Here is an 11,993-nt window from a genome sequence, read left to right on the forward strand (position 1 = left end):
CACGTTCGGCGGGAGCCAATTTTTGTAATAACCAATCATGCCAAGTGTGGTTTGACAGCCAGTTTTGGGGGCAAAGATCTATTTCTTTGGCCTTTAGCGGTCCAGTCCGCAACCTTGTTTGCCTCTCTAAAGCAGTGGGCCAGTTTCAAATGGAGGAAGCCCAATAACAAGAACTTAGATTCAGTGATAAGCGGCTCCGCTTCTCATCCAAAGTGATCTGTGCCCTAAAGAGAGTTAATCAACGATAGATTGTCAAACTCCACTTGAAGCCTCTCTCCCGTTCGTGTAGCTAAAAAATTTAGGGTTTACACCATAGCCATAGCTTATGTCTGGGCTGCAGATCTCGATTTCACTGTCTTTGTGAAGCCGTCCACCAAGTGGCCGGATGTGACATCCTCAATCCGACACCGACTAATTACGCATCATTGGATTTATTCGGACTCGTTTAGGCATCAATCAAGAAGGTAAGGCCATCTTACCATCTTGGACCTGGATTAATTATTGGAATGTTGCACCTTAAAGTACAATGTGCACGATTGGTGTCTTATGATTGATTAACTTATAGTTTTCATTTATGTACAACTTCTAGAAGCCTTGATTGAGATGAGACAAATTTTAATCTTATCCTAGCAAGCTTGGGCGCCACTTTTGGGGGGAGAAAAGAGAAGAGGGCTCACTTGGTTAGCTTCTAAAATTGTCTTCCCTTTGAACTTCTTGCATTTGCCTAATTCTTGTAAGTATGATTACCTTAGGGGTGAGACTTGATGGAGATATTTTTAAAGGCAAGGCTAGCCTAAGCCTGAAACCTTTGAGTGCAAGAGAATTATTGGTCTCTCTCTCCCTTGCAAGAACACTTAATGATAACACTCTCATTTCTCTCATTTCTTATTCTCACTCACTCTCATCTCTCTCTTCCTCTCCCTCTCTTCTCTCCCTCACTCATGCCACCACCATCACTGGCCATCACCACCACCGCTCGCCACCACTAGCACCGCCGGCCACCACCGCCGCTGCTCGCCACTCACCGCCGTGTGCCGCGCCTTGTCACCGTCACCGCCGTGCCAACCGCTTGCCATGCCGTCCGTGCCGTGTTGACGCTCATAGCTCGAATGGTTTAGTAAGTGGTTCCTCTAAACCTTGGCTAGGGCGCTATTCTACAAATATCAGTCCTAGGTTAGTTTTGTTTGAGCTTATTCCCTCATGTGTGTTTGTGGATGTTCAAGTGGTTGTTGCACGTTGGTTTGGACCTTTTGAAATGAGTTTTGTGGGTTGAAGGTTGGTGGGTATCAACTAGAGTTTGAATTTTTGAAGATTGGTTTGAAGCCCGGATTTGTTATTACTGTACCTCTTCAGTTTACTATTTTTGTAGAGACTTTAGTGGGTCAAATATGAAGTTATATTCTTCACAAAAGTTGTTCTTCACATCTTGACGTTTAACATATTTTAAATATGGAATTTTTGGAGGTCATTTGGGTCACATGAAAGCCCATCTTCAAACCGTGTTTAAACTGCCCAGAAACGCTGTTTCTCTGACCTTTTTGCCTTTTTGAATTTTTATAAATTTTTGCCGATCTATTTTCAACAAATTTCTTTCACAAAAGTTGTTAAGGACTTTTCTTTGTATGACACATAAAAATTTGGAGGCTTTTAAAGGTGATTTGGGTACTGAAAGAGATGTATTTTGGGGACCGAGTAGCCTGTTCGAACAAACTAATATCTGTCTGGCTTTGAGTGATAAAAAGACATAATCAAAGACTGAACTGGGTTTTGTGATCTCATAAGAAATGTTTATCAAGGTGTTTTCTATGACATATCCAAAATTTAAAATTTTTGGAGTTTATTTACTATTTATTTTGAATGGATTTCAGTTATAGTGCAAGCTGTCCAGATTTACCCCAATTTCATAGATGTACTATTTTCTTTCACGTGTGATTACTCTAGTACATTTTATGTGTGCGAAATTTAGATGTTATAAGTGCATGAACATGAAACACTCTTGCATTGGCCTAAGTAGAAGATAATAATTGGCTTGAGTGGTTGATATACTTGTTTGATCACATAAAAGGTTCCGTACTCGTATGATTGCGAGGGACGATGTTTGATGGATTTCAGATGCCCGATAGATTTCGGTTGCTATTTGTGATATAGTTCAGAACGATGCTCTTAATTGAATGCCATCTACTAGTGAGGTCGAGATGATGCCGTGTCCGATGGGGTGGGACGATGCCTGGTTATGCCGGATGACCACAGACGCAAGTGTCGGTAGTGGCCATGAGCGGTCGTAATAATCGGAACACGTGTGGATATATTGTGCATAAATTATATGGCATGAGGTGTTCTTGATTAATATGTATGATTTTCGCATGCCGATTGAAAGCAAGACTTCACATGTGAATAGTTATGTGAATTTGATGCGCCGACGAGAGGTAAGAAGTATGCATGATTAATTGATGGTTTTGTGACATGCGAAGTTGATGAGTTACCCTTTGTGTTTCTGATGCGAGGTTTTATCCTACTCGAGGTTTAGCGGTTCTGCTTATTGAGATTTTCTCATCTGTTGTTGTTCACATCTTTTCAGGCCCTTAGTATAGATACCCGAATAGTATGTTTTGGGGTCCCGGTGGACCAAGATGTTGAGATATTTGAGTACGTTGCACCAAGGATGGACACGACATACGAGGAGTACAAAACCACTGTTTGGGTTGACGAGGGGCTTCCTAACTGGGTCCCTTATTTGTTTAAACCATGGTATTTGTGGTTCGGGGAGGAGCATTTTGGACTTCTTCGGGGCTTTGACAGACCACCAATTGCGTCGGTGCAATTTCGTGGGACGCTTCGGGGTCGAATGTCCCCGACGGTCTCGTTAGTGATCCGGAGTCGTACCCGTACTACGACCCCGTAGAGGAGCCATAGCATACCCAAATATGAGGGAGCCGTGTTCTTTTTGAGGAGGCCCTCATAGATAGAGGAGATAAGTCGAACCCCGACCCTTTTGTTTGAATCGGAAAGAGGCCCGTAGTTACGGGTTTATATTTTGCTAACATTTGATCGTTATGATGCATATATATATATATTTATATATATATATATATATATATATATATATATATATATATATATATCAAGTGTGCTTCTGGTGATTGTGTTTTTCCTGGCTATCCCTGTTGTTGTTGTTGGTTGGGTGATTTGGTTTTCACTTCTGCATGTGCTTATTCGTTAGATACTTGATGGGTCGACGACGCCTCCTGGGACGTTGCAATTAAATGACCTAGATAAGAAGGGTGTCGCGCACCTAGGGCTCGGTGGATGGGGCGCGGGGCGTGACACCGGAGTTATCACGACAAACGCAGCTGACGGCTCCCTCCGTGGAACCTTCGAGGTAGGATCCATCTATATTAATTTTGAGAACACTCGGCTTTGGTCCCCTCCAGATTTGAGGTGAGTCTATCTGACGTTGCTTTTTTCTATGACCTGGAAATGCGACTAAAGTTCTGGAACTTTGCCAAGGCCGAGTTTACTAGGTGTTGTGGGTCAAGCTTCTGCCTTTTGAAAATGAAGTTATTTCTTGCTTTCCAAATGTTCTAAAGAATTGTTGCATTAAAGATAACAGACGGATTATGAAAATTTGCAAACCATTCTTCCATTCGGGTGAGACCATGACTTAAAATTTGGACCTTTAGTGCAGGATTTGACCAAATTTTTTGTGTCCACGAACAGAGCAAGAAAAGAAGTTCAAGGGTCTCGGGGTGATTATTACACAGGCTGTAGGTATCCTCTTTAGTAAATCCTCTTCTGAACAGATTATCTTTTGTTGGTAGCGTGTTTTGGCAAATTCCCCCATAAGAAAAAACGAATCTTTGGGGAAATATGTGCTTTCCAGATTTTGTTCCAGAGGGTGTATGGGGTTTGATATGATGATGACGTTGAAGAGTGGCTCTGTCTGTCCAGCTCTTCCCTGTTTCCGTTTTATCCACTCTTTACCATGTATAGCCCGGATTTGGAATTAGTCCAAACCAATCTATCTTCCGTCGTGCGAGTATCTAGTGGGATTGATAGAATTTTGCTGGTGGTTTTTTTATCAAACATTCTCGCGAGTGTTTGTTCATTCCATTTCGCTTCTCCTCTTACAAAGAGGCCCGAGACTTTCTGAGGTTCATCTTTATTTGTTGGACCCCCAATCACTTCTCTAGGAAGCCATTTATCTTCTCTTATTCGAATTTTCTTTCCATTCCCAATAGCCCACATAACAGAGGGTTGAATAGCTTCTCTTCCCACAAGGAGGTTCTGCCCCATGATGGTCTGTGTCCCTTTTCTGCAATCCAGAACTCACCATTTGGAAAATATAGACCTTTGAGGACTCGACCCCATAGAGAGATTGGTGATTGTACCAATCGCCATGCTTGTTTTCCAGGCATTGCTCTGTTAAAAGTAATTAAGTCTCTAAATCCCAAGCCACCATTGTCCTGTCTAAGTTTCAGAGTCTCCCACTTGCGCCAATGTATCCCTGATTTTTTCTCATTAATCCTCTACCAAAAATTTGCTATTTTCAGCTTAATGCTTCGACATATAGAGATTGGAATTTTAAATATGGACATAACATGTTGGGGGAGAGCTTCAATTACAGCTTTAATAAGAACCACTTTCCCTGCCTTTGACATTAGTTTCTCCTTCCAACCCTCCAATTTCATGTTGACCCTGGCCAAAATCCAAGCAAACATTTGTGTCTTTGACTCACCCCAATCCGAGGGAATTCCTAGGTACTTGCCAGTTTTTTCAATTTTTGGGACCCTCAATTCGCCTAACATATACTTCTTCAGACTGAGAGGACAGTTCTTACTAAAAAAACAACCCAGATTTGTTTAGGTTTATGGCCTGGCCAGTTGCATAGCAATATTGATTCAGCACCTCAGCCACATTTTGACACTCTTTTATATTGGCATCAAGGAAAAAGATAGAATCATCCACAAACAGAAGGTGGGTCAATTTAGATCGTTGTGGTACTCTCTCGCCCTTGCAGAGTTCTCCCCCAACCCTCATGGGGTTGTCTCCCTTAAAACCCTAACTTTCCTTAAACCCTAACAACCTTTAACACTTTCTCCTGTAAATTCTTGAGCGTCTTCTTTTGCTCTTTTCTTGCCATTTTTATCTATTGTTTCTCTTCGTTAGCTGGTTTCTCCCGTCCTGAACCTCATTTCTCCATAATCTTGGCCATGGAGGAAGATGACTCGGAAGCTCTTAGAATGGCAGCCCTGTGCAGGAGGTTGGGAAATCTTTGGTCAGTATCTCGAATCACCAAATTAGATGTAGTCTCTACTGATAAGCTGAAGGAAAGTAAACTTACTCTTTTTGGGAAACTATTCAATAGCCCATCTGTAAATCTCCAGGCATTTCAAAGCACTATGAAAAGGGCTTGGAGAATTGATGATGTTTCTATTGAACCTTTAGAAGCAGGCATTTATGTGATTAACTTAAAATCTGAAGCAGAATTAACTAGAATCTTGGAAACAGGCCGTTGGTCCTTCTCTAATCACCTTTTCATTCTTAAGCCTTGGATCCCAAACACCCCACTAAACTGTTATGATTTTAGTTGCTGTGATTTCTGGGTTCAACTGTATGGGTTACCCTATGAATGGAGGTCGGAGGAAGCTATTTACTGTGTGGCAAAAACGATTGGCCCTGTTACTGATGTGAGAATGGACCCAAATGAATCATCCTCTTAGAAAATTGGGAGAGCTCGTGTTACTTTAGATCTCTCAAATCCTCTTTGTCTGGGGACTATAGCAAACAAAGAAGGGAAGAAATTTTGGGTGGATTTCAAGTATAAGAAATTGCCTCACTATTGCTATACGTGTGGTAAAATAGGATATTATGCAAAATTTTGTCAAGAAGTATCTTTTGATGAGAACAAAATGGGGGAATGTGCAGTTGGGCATTAGCTGAGGGCTGCAGCTAGAGAATATAGCCCATACTGGACTCCATTTCATGGTAAATTGGAAGAGATGAACTTGGAGGAAGAGTTTGTAGCTGAGACTCCAGCTGAGACTCCATAAGAGGCAACCCAGGTTCTACCTATTGAAGATGAATCAAATCATGCGGTGCTACAGCAAAACAATCAGTCAACTCAGAAAAGGAAAGAAATCTTCACTGGGGAGGGTTGCTCTTATTATCAGCTTGCTCTGGTTCCTTCAAATAACCCGACATCACCTTTGGTGATAAATCGGATTGAGCAACTTGCAAGAGAGGCGAAGAAGAAAAGGAGCAAGGAAATCAAATCTCCCTTAAACAAAAAACAACGCCGATTCATGCCTTATGAAATCCCAGAATCTAGCCAAGAATTGCTAGATGAATCGATGTTGCTCGAGGCACCTATCCAAATGGTGATTGAAGTAAGTGGATAGGCCTTGGTAGCTAGCCTGAATAAGCCACCAGGGTACATATGAGGATCATTGGCTAGAACTGTCAGGGGTTGGGCACACCCCTGACAGTTGAGGCACTTAGAGCTCTCGTGGCTCAAGAAAGGCCCGCCGTCCTTTCTCTTAAGGAAACCAAAAACCAAGAGCAAGTGATCCGGAGAATAAAAAGGACTTTGAATTTTCAATACTGTTTCTTAGTTATCCCAGTGGGGCTTGCCTGTATGGCAGTCTTTTCGAATGAACAAGTTTCGCTATTTGTGATGTCTCACACTGAGTCTTTCATTGATGTCGAGTGTTTTCTGAAGGAGAGTCAGCAGTCTATGCGTATTACATCCATTCATGCCCCCATCGACGTTTCAAGAAAGGGTGGCTTTATGGGATAAATTGCATATTCTCAGCCTATCAAATACTTTACCATGGTTTTGCATGAGGGACTTTAATGAGATACTTTATCATTGGGAGAAAGTAGGAAGGAGAAAGGTTGAACAGTATCGACTCAACACTTTCCAGAATTTCCTAAACTCCTGCGCTTTAATGGATATGGAATGTAAGGGGTATTCGTTCACGTGGGCCAATAATATGGTTGGGGAAGCATGTGTTAAGGAGATATTAGACATATTTTGTGTACTATGGACTGGAGAATTAGTTTTCTTGATGCTGAAACTTTTGCACTTCCAGCAATCAGCTCGGATCATTGTCCTATTATGCTAACTCTATTCCCAAAAAGTTAAAAGGAGCAAGCAGTTTAAATTTGAGGCGTTTTGGCTCGAAGATGAAAAATGTGAATAACTCATTAGGCACACACGGAATTCCTTCAATCAAGGGAGTGTCAACTTGCCAAAGAGACTGAATGCTATGAAAAGAGAGTTACCGGCCTGGAGTAAATAAAGTTTCATAATGCACAAAAGGAAATTGTCTTCTTGAAAAGAGAATTGTTGCCTTTAACTAACTTCCCAACTGTGTTTTATGATAAAGAAAGGGTAGAGTATTTGAAAGGGGAGATTGAGAAGAAATGGAGACAAGAGGAGATGTATTGAGGGTTGAGATCTTGAATTAATTGGTTGCGTTAGGGGGATAAAAACACAAAATTTTTCCAATCGTCCACTATTCAAAGACGACAGCGTAATAAGATATCCATGCTGAGAAATTCGAATGGGGAGTGGGAACGGAATTTAAAGACCCTAAGGGAGCAAATGGTACACTATTTTAAGGACTTATACAATTCAGCGGGCCTGAGGAATTTTGATCCTATTATAAATCACTGCCCCGTTGTGGTTGGAGATGAGATTAATCAAGTGCTCATATCTGAGTTAACTCTAAAACTGTCCACCAACTGGGTTAAACCAAAGCCCTTTGTCCTGACGAATTGAATGGACAGTTTTTTCAGCATAATTGGAAGGATCTCCAGCAAGCTATTTTCCTGGATGTGCAGAATTTCTTTAATACAGGGGTGCTCAACCCTAAGCTAAATAGAACCCACATTACCCTGATTCCAAAAACTCCCAACCCAAAAAAGTTGGAGCAATACCATCCAATTAGCTTGTGCAATTTTGTTCATACGATTATTTCGAAAGTTCTTGCAAACAAATTAAAGCCTTGGTTGCCAGACTTAATCTCTTAAGGACAGAGCGCCTTTGTGAGTGGGAGACAGATCCATGACAACATCTTAATAGTCCAGGAAGTTCTTCACCAACTCAGGATCAAGAAAAGGACAAGAAATTTTCAAGCGGTGCTTAAACTAGATATGAAGAAAGCCTATGATAGAGTTGAGTGAGACTTTTTGGAGGCATGCTTGTTGAAGATGGGCTTTAACGTGAAGTAGGTAAATTGGGTGATGCAATGTGTTACTATGGTCTCTTTTAGTGTCAAATTCAACGGGGAACCTACGCCCTTTTTCCATCCCTCGAGGGGACTTCGACCCTCTCTCCCCATACTTATTCATAATTGTGGTTAATGTGCTCTCAACTTTGATGAAAAAGGCTCTTGAGATGGGGAATATAAAGGGCATTCAGCTAAATAAATCGATTGAAGAATAAATTGAATTGTGAAAAAGAAGAGTAGATTGTGAAAAAAAAAAACACATTTGATCGAATCCGATAAGGATCCCTCTGCGAACTAGCTGGTCGTTGGCTATGGATGTTGATAATGAGTCAACATAACCAGTATTCACTTTTGATTTATTCGTGGACAACATGGAATTTGCCCACAATCGTGCTGTCTTTTCAAAGAGGTTAGGTACTCAATTGTATTATTTAGATTTTTTTATCTGATTATATTAAGGTCCGTTATTTTATTACCAAATTAATGACTTGCGAAAGTATTAAGCATTTTTAGATAGATTCGTCACTTTTTCTAGTAGTTATATCTGATAGAAGGCACGTGTAGTTGTGTTAGAAAAATCTCATATTGAAGAATCGATGTGATGTGGAGCAGTTAATATATCATAATTGGCCCGTAATTCATTGACTTAAGGTTTTGAATGTATATGAGTTTAACTAGATATATTGATGGGCTCAAACTCGAACTCCCTCTTGACAATCTCCCTAGGCTAAGCTATCGGACTTCTGCTGCACGCTCCTAACAAATGATATCAGAGCCAATGGTAGATTGGTTAGCCTCCCAATCTATTTCGGTATTTGATGAATATCTTAAGAAATGAATTTGGTGATCAACGTGGTTCCCAGGCAAGTGGGCATTGTGGTGTAGGAATGCGGTCCCTATGGCAACCTTCATGGTTCGATCCAAAAAAAGAGACTAGGTATGAAGGTGGGTATTGGAGATTCAAATTGAGATAAGTTGATATAGAACGATACTTCAATTAAAGGAAGAGCATGCCTAACATTGAGTTTACACATGAGGGAGAGATTGATAAGATGCATATGTGAGTTGTATTACAAAAGTTCCATGTCGGAGAATTGATGTAGTGTGGAGCGGTTGATATATCTTAGTTGGCTCATAACTCCTTGATTGTGAGCTTTTAATTCTCACGCGATTCTCCATTGCTAGTGCCGCTAAAGACGCAAGTGCCAAAAAACTATCTCCACTCGAGACTTTCCATTGCAACTCGCAAAGAGACATATTTGCTTATTAGGCCAGTGGAGATTTAGGTAAAGTGGTTGTGCGAAATGGACATGTGTCCGGTTGTTGAAAAAAAATCCGTGATTATGAACATCTCAAGTGGAGGATGTCTAGTTTTGCGTGAAACTAGGCATATTCCAGAGTTAAAGAAAAATCTGATCGTTGTGTTTATTTCCGCAAGTATAGGGATTGTGATATCATATATCTCTCTTTATATGTAAATGACATATTGGTGGCTAACTCCAATATAAAGAAAATTGCATAAGTGAAGAAGATGTTGGCATCGCAGTTGCTATGAAAGACTTGAGAGAGACCCAAGATCATCCAACATTGGTATTGGAGTCCAGGTTACCAACAAGTCTAGACCCATCAGTTACACATGAGAGATACGGGTTGTTGCGGCTCCGACCTCGGGCTCGATGTGTGAAGGAGAGATTTTTTAAATACATGCGTGGATTGGGTTAGAAAAGTCACACATTGGAAGATTGATGTGGTGTTGAGCATTTAATATTATCCTAGTTGTCTCATAACTCATTGGGTTAAATTTTTTAGTTAATGTGGGTTCAACTGGATATGTTGACGGGCTTAGATTTGGGCTCTCTCTTGGTGATATCCCCGGATGGAGGTAATTGGGGCTTCTGCTGTGCACTCCCAACAAATGATATCAGAGTTGACGGTAGATTGGTTGGCCTCCCAATCTGTTTTGGTGTTTGGTGAATATCTCAAGGAAGGAATCTAGTGACCAACGTGCTTTCCGGGCAGGTAGGCATTGTGATGTAGGAACCTGTCTCGATGGTAGCCTTCAAGGTTTGGTCCAGAGAAAGAGACTAGGGATTAAAGTGGATGTTGGAGATTCAAGTTAAGATAAGTTGGTGTTAAGGGGGAGCATGCCAAAATCTGAGCTCATACATGAGAGAGAGAGATTGATAAGATGCATGTGTAAGTTATTTTAGAAAAGTCCGATATCGGAGAATTGATGTGGCCTAGTTGGCCTATAACTCTCTAACTTAAGCTTTTGAGTAAATATTGGTCTAACTGGATATGTTGATGAACTCGGATTTGGACTCTCTCTTGGTCATTTACCCAGACTAAGGTATCAGATTTTTCTTGCGCGCTCCTAACAATATGTAGCGACCGTCGAAGCGGTAGAGGGGTGGCTAAAGGAGAGGCAGTTGCCCTCACAGCCATCCTGGAGCAACTCCTATGGTTAATAATCGTTTCATTTCTCTTTGATTGGCAAATCTATTTTGTCAACAAAGTATAAGTTGAGTCTTACTTCGTCCATGAGATTTTTATGACCACAAATTTACTGTTTAAGCAAATTAACTAATTTAAGACGAGTTATATTTATTTATATCTATAAGAAGATTTTGGTGGCCAATAGGTGCGCTACAAGTTATAGTGGTATTTTTCCAGGGAAATTTGTATGTCATATGAGTAATCATACTTAAATGTTCCTTTGAATTAGCTAGTTACTGCATTAGTAGATTACTTAGATAATCCTTTGAACTGCTTGTTAGGCCCATTTGTAAAATAGTGAAGCACTTGATGATCTATGGGTGAGCAAGGTCCAGGTTGGGCCAGTCCACCCCCTAACCCTAGGACCAACCCGCACAGTTTTGGTCCTCAATTTTTGGGATTGAGGACCAACCCTATTGAGCCTAGGACCAAGGACCGGACTGACCCAATGAGTTCGGTCCGGTTCCAAGGTCAACCTGGGACCAACCAATAATTTTTTTGTTTTATTTTTTGTACTCCTTGAAAAGGCGAACCTACTATTTCAAATTACATATCCATCGATAATGCGGCATTGTGCAACCAAACTATAAATACCAGTACATATTCAACAAATTTAGATAAGGCAACAATAGAAATTTCACACCTGCTAAACGCAAGAAACCATAAAAATGATTAAGACCGCTCATAGAGATATGGGACAAGATGGGAAGTTCCTGTAATCATCTGTCAATAATACTCGCAACACCATATGCAAAAACATTTTCCTGCATTCAATCAAGCAAAGTCCAATCAACCAAAAAATGAGCTTCACACCACTTGACTAGCAAATCATCGTAGCGACTGCAATACTACTCTTCAAAAACTTCTACCATTTGACACAAACTGAAAAGCAAAGTGCTGTTGAAACTTACTAGTAAAATATAATTAAACCATAAGAAGTTCAAAATACTTAATATAAACCATGAATATACAACTTCACATCTTGTTAATTCACTTCAACTTCTAAACACCTGGAAACAAAACAAACGACACACATAATTAATACTTAACAAAAGTTTTAAATTGAAATTACTATTAGTGATATTGATAGAATATCTCACCATTTATATCCATTCAACTTCAATGTGCAAGCTCTATTTATTGATGGTAATCTCCTCAGTAAGACAATCCATATCTTAAAAATGAATTCGTTCATTAGATATACAAAAGAATTAACAAGTAAAAAGAAATATGCATAATTTAAGCTTACCCAATTCAAACTTT

At 40.3% G+C, this 11,993-nt stretch overlaps 1 long non-coding RNA gene across 1 annotated transcript; it reads left to right on the forward strand.

Annotated features, from left to right (window-relative positions):
• Positions 1-299: 299 nt before the first annotated feature.
• Positions 300-3,593, forward strand: LOC115679850 (uncharacterized). The gene is made up of 3 exons (XR_008817609.1): positions 300-387; positions 3,333-3,438; positions 3,508-3,593. It is a non-coding gene; the product is annotated as an uncharacterized LOC115679850 (long non-coding RNA).
• The last annotated feature ends 8,400 nt before the right edge of the window (positions 3,594-11,993 follow it).

This window comes from Syzygium oleosum, unplaced genomic scaffold (assembly GCF_021117445.2).
Source record: "Syzygium oleosum isolate NSW1041296 unplaced genomic scaffold, Sole_v2.1 Sole_v2.12, whole genome shotgun sequence".
Classification (NCBI taxonomy): domain Eukaryota; kingdom Viridiplantae; phylum Streptophyta; class Magnoliopsida; order Myrtales; family Myrtaceae; genus Syzygium; species Syzygium oleosum.